Source organism: Panthera uncia, chromosome B1 (assembly GCF_023721935.1).
Source record: "Panthera uncia isolate 11264 chromosome B1, Puncia_PCG_1.0, whole genome shotgun sequence".
Lineage (NCBI taxonomy): Eukaryota > Metazoa > Chordata > Mammalia > Carnivora > Felidae > Panthera > Panthera uncia.
In genome coordinates, this window is record NC_064811.1 from 48014960 (window position 1) to 48028046 (window position 13087).

At 36.9% G+C, this 13087-nt stretch overlaps 1 pseudogene; it reads right to left on the reverse strand.

Moving 5' to 3' along the window:
• Positions 1 to 7747: 7747 nt before the first annotated feature.
• The window catches only part of LOC125922351 (probable ATP-dependent RNA helicase DDX43), a 45025-nt pseudogene continuing 39685 nt past the window's right edge, over positions 7748 to 13087 (reverse strand).

Below are 13087 nucleotides of genomic sequence, written 5' to 3' on the forward strand. Positions count from 1 at the left end.
ATTGAGGCAAGTATCTCAATTCTCACTTTCTTAACACAACCAAAGCAATGGGTTCTAAAGCCATTTCTATTTTTAATATTAAACGCATTTCCAACATTTACATTGTGTTTGTTTGTTTGCTTGCTTGCTTGTTTGTTTTAGGCCATAGTAAATCTATTCGTTACCATCAGCGAACTAACAAGTGACTCATGTACTACGCTGCTTGACACAATCAAAAATTATCTTGGGGTTTTCATTTAAGAACATAAATCTATGTACATTAAGCATTAAAGTCTGATTTCAATTAAAGCATGCAACTTGAGTACGAGATAGTGTAGAGGAAACGTTTGCTCCAACGAAAACCCTGTCAGTAGTATTTCTATGATGCTGATTACTTTTAAAATGTTAGAGCAGCCTTTAGAAGATCATACATTCAGTTCTGGTTTTGTGGACTTGTATGACATTGGCTTTCTTCTTCTTCTGAATCCATTTATTTTTTTGTTCTGCCTCATGTGGAGGCCACTTCATTAATCCAGCCAAGATCCAAAAGATGCTGGGATTTTTGCTCATTTTTGCCCATTTATTCAGCTTTACACCCACTTCCATGCATATAGCCACAGCATCACACAGCTAGATTTTTGGAGATGCCAGTAAATTGCACAGTTGCTTCATAGTAAATAAGAGGCCACATACCACACTCATCACTTCCCCCTCTGCCTTTGTTCACAGAGTTGCATATGTGGAAGCAAAAACAGCCGGTCTGTGTTGTCAAAAGTCAAATGCTTTCAAGCAGTTGCCCTGGCTCAATTCCTACCTCCTAGCAGATGTATGAATATTATCCCAGCCCTCCATTACAAATCAGAAGCTGCATACTGCCAAACAGAGCCAACAAATTCCAAACCCAATTCTAGAAACTGAAGAATGAAAGACTCACAAAATTAAAATAAGTCCAAAATAGGGTTCCCAGCGAGATGGTCGAAGCCTTATCAAGGTTCACCAAACTCATTCCACGTATAAACACCACTAACCAGTGCCAGGGGCTAGGGACACACTAGTGGAATAAAAAGGCCTCCCATGACCCTTTCAGAAAATCCTAATAAAGTCCTCATGACCTCCATTTGCCAAAACAGAAGCATGATGAATAAATGCAAAGCCCTATATGCACTTAGACTAGCAACATTTTCAAATTTGAGCACTAAAGAAAGAAGAAGGAGAAGAAGAAGAAGAAGAAGAAGAAGAAGAAGAAGAAGAAGAAGAAATGGTGGTGTCTGTGTGCCTTAGTCAGTTAAGCATTTGACTTGGTTTCTCCTCAGGTCATGATCTCACAGTAGTGGTATCGAGCCCCTCATCAGGCTCTTCATGGGGCCTGGAGCCTGCTTGGGATTTTCTCTCTCCCTCTCTCTTTGCCTCCCCTCCCCCTCAAAGAAATAAACATTTAAAAAGGCAAAATGAAAAGAAAACGTTCACACGGCAAGATTTCCATTTTCCTCCTGTAATGAGTTGTTGAAACTTGTGAGATCCCCAGATAAAAGACATTTTACTTCATTCAGGCCTGGACTCTTTTTTTTTTTTTTTTTTTAACTTTTCTCCATTTGGATATGGAATATACACCACCAAACCTCCACTGGTATCATCACACACATATTTGAGATTCCCCAAGAGGACCCCTTTCTAAAGTTTTCTTGGCAGATCCATACCTAGCCTATAGTAGCAGAAATCCTGTTAATGCAGGCTCTCTCCCAAAACTACTGTCTTGATGCAGTACTCACTACAGTTACAAAGTCTTCACCAGCCTCTGAAAAATCAAAATCATGACATATAGAAAAGTGAGCCTGGGTCACATCTGGAGAAAACAAAACTAGAGGAAGGGACCTCTTACTAAGCACCTACAATGCACCAGCACCATCCTAAGCATTTTACATTCTATTAAGTAATTTAATCCTCTGACCAATGTCTTAATATAGTTGTTATTATTATTGACTTCTTTTTTTTTCACAGATGAGGAAACTGAGTCCCAGAAAATTTAAGCTAACGCCTAAGATCACAGCAAGTCGTGAGTGGTATGTCCGGATTCAAATGCAGGCAGTCTCATTCCAGTGCTTTTTGGAAGCACTTTTTGGAAGACTCCAGTGAGTCTTTTCACTACTACCTATGCTACCTCTCTTTACTAATGACAGCTAACATTAGTTAAGCACTTTCTAGGTCTTTCCTAAGTGCTTTGCGGAAGTGGGATCATAAGCAGCCATCTCTCTTCAAGCCATCTCTCATCTGCTCAGCAGACTGAGAAAGAAACTTCCTGGAAAGTCAAGTCATGTTAAAGTGGTGGAGACTACTGCAGACACCCATGTATCTTTGCAGGATGGACTTTAGCAATAGAAAGGCAAAAATATAGGGGAGCTGTATTAAAGAGGTATCTTTGGTTTGTATCACCCAAACTTTCAGTTAACCATGTCCCTTACAAAGCTAAGAAAAATAGTACTAGATTGATATTTCAATTTACTATGATTTACTATTTTGTTAATAATTGCTTTATACTACTTGGCAACCCCTTCTTGTATGCCCAGTTTAATATTTAAATATGAAGAGAAAACTACTTTGGGCCATCTGAAGGAAAATTTAATCTGAATGCAACGTGGTTCCTGTTCATTGCTTTTTAAACTGAGTTTATTCAAAAATGATTTCAATCATTGAGTTCAGAACTTTGATTAAGTTATAATTGGAATGAGGATATGGATAAGAAATCTCAACACAGGGAAAAAGAGGTAGGTCCATAACTAAAGATGTAGCAGGATTAAAAATTGCTCTTAAGGAAAGAAAATGGTTTTCATTGCTTTCACTATATTAAACACATAGTAGAAACTTGCTGAGTCCATGACACTAGGAAAGTTGAGAATGAGAACAAGACAGGAGATGAAATTGTTCTGCATGAGAAATAATAGCAATGTGAGGATTTGAATTTGGTAGTCTAGTGGAAATAGCAAAGGATATCAGGTTAGAGAAAGAGGCCCAAGGAGATGGTGAGAAGCTGAGGTCTAATGAAGCAAGAAATCCCCTATGGCATAGAAGAGATGATAAATTTTCAGGTTAGTGGTTTCTATTTGAATTTGAAATTTTCTTCTTCCTTGGGCTCTAATTACCCTTTGCTACCCCTTTGGTAAGTGTTGGTAATATGCAATAACCTTGTGTAATGATTTAGGAAAATGAAGGGAGAAATCAAGCTGTCTGGGTCTGGCATGATAGCAGCTGCAGAAGTTTAGAGTGACGATGAGAAAATGGTGAAGACATGAGGCATCTGGGTGGTTCAGGTCATGATCTCCTGGTTTGTGAGTTTGAGCCCCACGTTGGGCTTGCTGCTGTCAGCACAGAGCAGGCTTCGAATCCTTGGTCTCCCTCTCTCTCTCTGCCCCCCCACCCTCTCTTTCCTATCAAAAATAAGTCAACTTAAAAAATAAAAAGAAAGAAAAGAAAATGGTGAAGCTGGATGAAGCGTTCTGTAAGTGGAGCATTGTAAGCCCTGTGCAAGTGACTGGAGACATAAAGGTGGCCCCAGAGACCCAGCTCAAGCTCAAATAATCTGTCTGAGAGTCAAATAAGAAAGGAAGAAAGGAAGGGAGGGAAGAAAGAGGGGAGAAAGGGGGATAAAAGGAAGAGAAAGAAAGTTATTTTGCCTAGGAAATTTTAATTATTTTGACAAAGGGGCTACAAAGAATGATACACACTCCCCAAACTCATGTCCATCCCCATGAGCAAATATAGAAAGCACCTAAAAAACACCTGCAACTCACAGAGCAAATGATTCCCACAGTAGTTACTGCATCAAAACAGAGACCTAGATCTCAAGCTAGAAATACAATAATCACATTATCATATTTTCTCTAATAAAAACAGTGACCTCAATCTACTGGTTTTATTCAAAACAGAGTGGAAACAATTATTACATTAGGCCTATAATTGTTAATTTTTGTCTGCCAGTAACAAAGCATCATGTACATGAAGGAAACAAAACACATTTTAAACAGAGTTGACACTTTTAAACTCTGGCTGTGCACCAGCTTTCATTTAGTGACCAGGATCCCCAAAATCACATGCATACATGGAGTAACAAGAATATATTTTTGAACTGATGGTGGGGACCTTTTACACATGTTAGATAAAATAGAGTCATACAGCGCAAACAATTTCTATCTAGGAGATAAGAAGTACACAGTGTTATATTTATGAGGTCATGAAACTAGGGGATATAGACAAAAATCCAGCTTTAAATCATTGATAGTAAAAAAGAAAAGGAAAAAAAGAAATAAAAGGAAAAGAAAAAGAAAAAAAGAAGGAAAGGAAAAGAAAGGATGAAGGAAAGAGCTTATTATCTGTAAATGTTCATTTTTCAGGGCTCATAGCGAGGTAAAGCATAGGCCAAATTAATACATAAAACTACTATGCCATAACAAACAGACTTTTTCAACTCTCTGTATATATTAAAATTGAATATCTTAGACTTCACCCACACCCCAGATGGATGGTGTTTAAGTCTGTTCAGGCTGTTATAACAAAAATATTACAGACTGGTGGCTTAAACAGCAGACGTTTATTTCTCACAGCTCTGGAGGCTGGAAAATCTAGGATCAAGGTGCCAGCAGGTTCCATGTTTGGTCACTTCTGGTTCACAGATAGCCCTCTGCTGCTGTGTCCTCACATGGAAGCAGCGGCAAGAGAGCTCTCTGGGGTCTCTTATAAGATACTAAATCCATTCGGGAGGGTTCCACTGTCATGACCTAATGACCTCCAAAAGGCCGTGGTTCCTAGTACAATCACAGTGAAAGTCAATATTTCAACATATGAATTTTGGAAGGACACAAACATCCAATTTATAACAGATGATGACACATAAATAGACATGAAGTTGTCAGTCAGTTTCTAGTGAAGGAACACACAGCTGAGTCAAAGGCCGACCTACCGGGGATAGTGTGACTGCCCATCGCACGGAGGTAAAACTGATTATGTCTGTAATTTAGCAAGGAACCAGGCCTTTCCTAACTCAGTGAAAACACAAGCCATTCGGCAGATATTATTTTTCTTGGAATTTCATGTTATTTAAAAATGAGGAATTATCTCCAGTCCTGCGTCCTTGCCCCTCCATTACTGTAGTGACCGAATGTCACTGCACACTCAATTTCTGAATCTTGAAGAGAGTGTTGAGTACTCATTTCATCAGGAAGACACATAGACACTTTCTTTTCTGGGCTTCAAATATCACATGCTAGCAGTTTTGGATTCATCAACCCTGTTTATAAAACCTATGTCTCACACCTCTCTGTACACATGGTAATTTGGAAATGAAGCATTAGTTCATAATAATTTAAATTTTGTTTTACAAATCCATAACCAAAAATGCTAATGCTGCAGACCTTGTCTCTTCTTCTGTTATATTCAGGACCAGTAATGTATAGCCACTTGGAATAAAGATCTGGTAGTTTTTTGTATTAAGTTGAACGTAGACTATCCGATGACACAGACATTCTACTTCTAGATTTTTTTACCCACAGAAATAAAATATACATGCAGTTCCCCAACGACTTGTTCACAATAATTATAGTAGCTTTATCCCCTATTCCAAAAAGTGTCAACAACCCAATACTATGTGCTACATTCATACAAGAGAGTGCTACTGTAGAATAAAAATAAGCAATTCACAGAGACACATTAATAATTTTGCAGAAAAAAGCCATACCCAAATGAGTACATACCATATGACTCAATTTATATGAAGCCCTTCAGCAGGAAAAATTAATCTATGGTAAAAAACATACGAAGAGTATATGTCTCAGGGGATGGGTTGTATTTGGAGAGGTAAGAGAACTTTCTGAGTAATGACTTTTGTTGATTACCTACCTTTTTCCCAATAACATATTGTAGTTTTTATTTTTATTTGCTTACTTAACTTACTTTCTTACTTACTTATTGTTATCTCTCTCATTCCTAATTCCAGAGCGCGATCTCGGTAATTACTGAAATGGTAACTCAAGCAGACCAAACATGACTAAAAGAGGGAATTATAATCCATGCTTGGGCAAGCACCTTCTCTCTTGACCTTCCACTGGACACAAATAAATAAACATTGCCATAGATACTTCCAGCAGCTGTTTTAAGAATATGATGGGAACCAATATAAAAATGAAGTCCACAAGTAGGATGATAGCACAGAGATGTAGAAAGAACTTGGATTTTTGGTCACAGCCCTAACCATTAACTCAGCCAGTTCTGGAGACTGCCCTAGTCTGTACTTCTTCACATTGGAACCTTTACATGTTCTAAACTGTAGAGCAATTTGAGTGAGATATTCTGCCGACAGCCAAAGCATGCTAAATGGAATGGCTCCATTTTCCATTTGCGATTCTTGTTAAATTATTTCACTAAAAATATTCTAGAACCTGGGTTTGATATCTTATTTTGCCTCATGCAAGATTTCCTCAACTTCGAGGAAATTTACACACTCCAGAATTTTCAATTATGGCCTGACCCAGCCAATCTCTAGCAAAGAATGGGGGGAAATTTATCTCTATAATCCCAAAATAGCTTCTAAATGCAGTTTTCCTGGCCTATGTAAATGATATCTCCATACTTCCATTTGCTCCTGCCAAAATCTCTGGAAATATCTTTGACTTTCTTTTATATCCTCACAAACAACCCATCAGGACATCCTTCCAGGCCTGCCTTCATAATATTTCCATACTATTGTTATGTAGATGAATGTTCTTATCCTTAGGGGCGATACACTGAAGTATTTAGGAATGGCATTTGTGTTTTTCTGTAAAATACTTTTAACTGAGTTGGGCTAAAAAAGAAAACAGTTGAATGTGTATAAATGTATACATACATACTTACATATATTCATAAATGGTTGGCTGGATTTATGACCTGGTTTGTCTGACCTTGAAGCCATTATGCTAAATACTTAATAAAGAGCTTTCCTGGTTTAGGTGAGATATAATGAGGTTAAGAATTAAAGTAATAGAACTATGACTGGAAAGGAGAGGATTGATTTGTCATTGGAAAATTTTGAAGAATAGTTAGATATGGAAATAAAAGACAAGTTAATGTTAAAGTTGGTCTTAATGTTTTAAATCAGAATAATTATAACATTGTTGGCAGAGATCACAAAAGTGGAAGGATTAAGAGCATGGGGGTGAGGTTGATAATGATTTAAAACATGTTTCTCAAAATATTCATTCCCGATGAAGTGAAATATAAATTACATCAGGGCATTTGGAGAGAAAAGGTGAGATTGAAGAAATGGATGAGAATAGTTTGAGATATATTAATAAGTTATATAAAGAAAGATATAAAATATAAAATCACTATTGCTCAGATAATGTACCTGTGCTTATGTGAAAAGGAAAACCACAAATTTCTTCTCTGAAAGATTATTTGTAAGATGTATGACCTTACAAATGGCATGGATAGAACAAATGATCAATATAGTATTTGTGGTTGATGATGATGCTTTTTGTGAAGAAATATCTATATCCAATATTTAGGACAAAGCTTTACATTTTTTCTCCCAAGAAGTCTAAATTATAGCCATAATTTCTGGGCAATAGATCTGTAGTGATTAGGCTTAAATGTTTTAGATTTACAAAGTTAATGTATTGCTCAGCTACAGTGCTGGGTCATATTCCCTTGGCCATAGGGAGTGAGAATGTACACCAAATGCTGTTTCTACATACACTGGTGTCAATGTGCCCTTCTTAGTCAAATGTGACATACATTCTGGCTATTGAACTTGCTTGCCCAGTCCATCTGCCATGATGGCAATGTGCCCATTCACAAGACGCTCTGCCAGGTTTATCTGGACAAAGGTGTAGCCAAGGAGAGGCTAGAAAGGGAGTTTGTTTCACATGCAAATGGCCATACAAAGGGGAAAAAAATGTGCCTGGTCTCTGAAGCCTCTACATCTGAATTATGAACACTAAAATCATTTCACACCTCTTGATCAGGATAAATTCTCACCTTCAAAAGGAAGATCCAGTTTGTTCTTCAAAGTGTTAATCCCAGTCTCTTTATTTAAACTGTAGGAACTAACTGCTAACCCTTCAGCACTTCATTTTGGACTTTAAGAGCAGTAACTTCTTGTAAGAGGACTTACTATAATAACTGTATAATAACATACTATATATAATAACTTACTATAATAATAACTATAATAAAATAAAAGTTATGTAAAATTAGGATTGTTGTAGAAGAGTAACAGAAAACTCAATAATCACAGTCTTCTTGACAGTGGAAGGAGATAGTGTTTAACTTGGGTATTCTACAATCTTTAGCTTGCTCCTTGTGCTATTTATAATTGTATTGGTTCCTCACCTTATTTTTCTATCGTATGAGGTCATAGGGACTCCACCACCATAAATAGGTCACACAATTTCCAATGAAAGAATAACATTCACTTGAGTAATGTTTTACTGAAAAATCTAGTTGTCTGAGAGATAATCACCATTCCCTTTTCTATCAGGAAAAAAAGAGGTTCTTTATGGTATTTGGATATAATAATTATGTAGGTGGCCAGTTACCGGAAATAAGTCATTCTTGCTGGCTTTTCTATGTTTCTATGTTTTCAGTATTACATTCTATAAATTTAGTTGACTAAATAGCTACAGATTTCTGCCAAATTATAGGTTTTACTTATTTAACCACTCTTATTTAACTATTATTTTACTGGTGACTATAAAATTCACCAGAAGCTCTTAGTGCACCATTCAGAACCACAGAAAATGCACCTTCCACATTCTTACTAGCTAGCTTCTTTTCATCTTTCAGAGAACCTCTTCTGACTTAAATGGCTTCCTTTATTATATTATTATATCTTACTGATTTTCTTCAGAGCACTAATTATTATTCAAGCATATATTCATTTGTTTATTTACTTGTTAATTATATCTCTTGCAATGGATTTTAGCTTCCATATCTAGGGTTGATACCTATTTTAATTCACCAGTTTATATGCAGCATCTAACCCAGTGTCTTATGCTCAATAATTATTTCAAATGAATACACATATGAATAAATATGATCTTATATTAAGAAACGTTAATGAGGCTTCTGTCTTTCATTGTTCAAAATTGCTGTATTACTTCAGGATTCTTAGTTGCAGACAACAAAGTCCACTCTAGCTGACTTATGCAAAAGAGCCCTTATTATAGCCTCTTACTAACTCAAAGAACTTTGGAAAAGTCCGGGGAACTGAACTTGATGCTAAACAGTCAAAAATGACCCAACTAGAAGATAAGCCTAACACTATCACCAGAGATGTCACTGATGCTACCATCTGCTGTTTGACAGTCATGAAAACCAAATGTTCATACATTCACATAGCAGAATCTTCTTAACAGGCCTTAATAAAAGGCCTCCAAGACAATTCTCATAAAAAGAAACAACTAGCCTTTGTCCCAGATGTTTATTCTTGCCTTCCTTCTCTCATATATGTGTATCTATTTGGTGGAAGACAGTCTCATTGGAATCCTGACACATTGAAATCTAATAAATATGGTATTTATTTATTTTTGTAGACTCTAGTTTAAAGGAAGGTATGCTATTAGAGAGACAACATAGGTTGAGGAAGCCAATATACAATATTTTCCACAATCTCTGTGTTTTGGTACAGAAGAGAAGAGGGTGTAATGCAATCAGAGAAGGGGAAGAAAGCCAATGCAGCTGAGGCACACTAGGGTGACTGAGTACGTACACCTTCTCACTAAATTCTCACCACCATCCTGTAAATCAGGCAATCAACTATTTAAACCCACTTATTTGACTCTAGAACTGAATACCTAAAAATTTACCTATATTTCTTTTATTGTTACCACTGACTTGAACAACATGAACACTTAGCAATTATTTCCATGTTATATAAAAATGTAGAGACAAATAAATGTCTCGGGACATTAATAACTTAAAAAAAATTCCAATAGTAGAACTCTTTTCCAGGCCCTTAGTTGTCCTTTATTTTAGGATCTAAATTTTTAAATCCCCATTATTATCCATTTGTAACCCCTGAGTAGTCTCACATGATTCCAGAAAATGAGCTGTCAATGTTAGTTCGTCTTGTGGGAAATGGTCCAAAAGTATCCTGTTGGTCTACTTAAACTCAGTCATGCATAATTTACTGGATAATCACTGGTGTCCTAATCAATATCTCTATCTACCTACTCACTAATCCAGTTCAAGAACTATGTGATTTAACATGCAACAGACTCAAGACTAGCCCTTGGCAAAATTGAAATCTGTCTGTGGTACCTTCACTTTTCTCTTTACCAACTATCTTCCCCAAACTCAGACTATTGTTCTTATATAACTTAAAGAAAAGAAAAAAAAAAGGACTTCAAAGGGATTTTTTTCAAGTCCTCTCTCTCAAAGTGAGGAAATCAAGGCTTAGAAAGAGTAAGTAACTGGCTTAAGGCCCTTAAATTAAACAATGACAAGGTCAAAGCTAAAACCTAATTTAGGGCCTTCTGATTCCACATTCCATAACACTGCTGATGGTCCTACTCTAAAATGTTCCTAGGATTGTCTGTGAATCCTGGCTGGCTTCATGATACAAGTTGCTAGTTAAAAAAAAAAAAAAAACACTCTGCCAGTGGGGTGATGGGATAAGTAAATTTCTATCCATTCCATTCAGTTCCAGCTAAAGAAATACACATTTGTCTTTAAGCAGCCAGGAATACTAAAAAAAATCACTGAGTTTCTAGTCTAGTTCTGGAACTAACCAGCTCTTATCTTGGGCAAGTAATTTCATCTCTCTGGGCCTTAAAAGCAAATTATTTATAAAACAAGATGTTGTAATTGATGGCCTCTAAATTCTCTCCCAGCTTAAGAAATTCACGAAACAGTAGCCTGCTGCTGTATTCACTACAAATGTGACCTCAGGCCAATGATGGCAAATTCACATGTTAGGTACAACAGCCATTTATCCCATACTATCCCAAGACAGTATTAGTTAATGCCTGTCGTATCCATGTAATCAAACACTTTCACTCTCAAAATTACTTTGGTTTTAAAGACAAATTTAATCACTTTATACATACATGTAGGAAAGATCAATGCTGGGTCAGACTGAAATACTTACATATCAGTCAGAGTACTGATAATAATAACAACGATTTCTTTTTTTTAAATTTTTAATGTTTATTCCATTTTTGAGAGAGAGAGAGAGAGAGAGCGCGTGAGCAGGGGAGGGGCAGATAGAGAGAGGGACACAGAATCCAAAGCAGGCTCCAGCCTTTGAGCTGTCAGCACAGAGCCCAATGCCGGGCTTAAACTCACAAACCAGGAGATCATGACCTGAGCCGAAGTGGGATGCTTAACCGACTGAGCTACCTAGGTGCTCCTAACAACAATTTCTACACTTACAAGAACAAGCATGATGTCTTGGAAACTTTTTCTACATTATTTCATGTTATTGCTAAGAGGATGATCTCTTGAGTCAGATTGCTGGATTGACTTACTAACTACCTAAGTTACCAAAAATCTGTTTCCTTACCTAAATAAATACAGACAGTGACAGAGAAGAGGTCTTGTTATAGGATCTAAATTAGAAATTCAGAGCAAGCGCTTCAAATAGTGCTGGTAAATAGAACTTATCAATATACATTAGGTATTATTATTCCCAAACAAATATATGAGGCAGATCACACCTGACCTATTTTTACAGACTCTCATCTAAGCTTTCTGAAAGGTTTAAAATCTTACCTAAGAGGTGACATATTTTCCTTCATTCAACTTTCTAATGAGCTCAGCTCTTTCTTCTCATGGGCTTATAGATTACACCCTCATTGCCTCAATCATTCTTTCTGTCATTTTCCAAATGGCTGCCTCCATTACAATTTAGAGTCTCAGTTTAAATGCCCCTTCTTCAGAGAAGTACTTTCTGATCCATCAATACCAACTGAGCTACAAAACCCAAGTCCTATTACTTTCTGTTACATTGCTCTATTCTTCTTTTTCACAGCATGGATCTCAATGTTCAGTTATTTTATTTGATAGGTTGCCAGTTGGTACACATTTTCTCCACTAGACTAGACACTCAAGAAAGTCGAGAGTCTAGTCAATCTTTTTCATTATAGTATACCAAATATTAAAACACAGTACCTGGAGCATAATAAGCACTTTAATAGTTTTTTTAATTTAATGCTTATTTATTTTTAAGAGAGAGCGAGAGAGAGGAGCAGAGAGGAGAGAGAGAATCCCAAGCAGGCTCTGTGCTGTCAGTGCAGAGTCCAACACAGGGTTCGATCTCACAAACTGTGAGATCATGACCTGAGCTGAAATCAAGAGTCGGACGCTTAACTCACTGAGCCACCCATGTGCCCCAGCACTTTAATGAATTTTTAAAAGGAGTTTGGGTGTGCGTTTGTTCAGTGAATAGACAAATTGTAAGTGCCTAATTCAGGATTTACATCTACGTCTACTCATCTCACGTTCTGTCCACACTATGCAACATGCTTTGGCAGCTCCTTCCTCATACCGCACCTCTATGTTAGTTGATTAACTCAGGAAATCTTGTGGGAACATTAGAAAACCACTAGAAATAAGCTTGCTACTAGATTCCTTAAAACACAATTCCTGGGGCGCCTGAGTGGCTCATTTAGTCCTCTGACTCTTGTTTCGGCTCAGGTCATCAACTCACAGTTTGTGTGTTCGAGCCCCATGTCAAGCTGTGTACTGACAGTGTGGAATCTGCTTGGGATTCTCTGTCTCCCTCTCTCTCTGCCCCTCCCCTGCTCACTCTCTGTCTCTCTCTCTCTCTCTCTCGAAATAAATAATAAACATTTTAAAAAACCCACACAATTCCTAGTTAATCCTCTAGTCTGTCTACAGATAGGACAAGAAATAGTTGTATTAGTTTTAGCCTCGTGAAGATACCATTTTGTAGCTCAGTATCAGTTAAATAATTTCTAGCCCAGGAGAATTATTCATCCATTTATAAAGATGTGTCTTCTTGGGATTCAATTTTCCACTATATATATAGCTAATATGGTTAGGAAAAGAAAATGATTTAGAGGCAAAGAAAGAACTAAGAAATAAGAACAAAAGGAAATTCTGCAAAGGTGGGTATTTA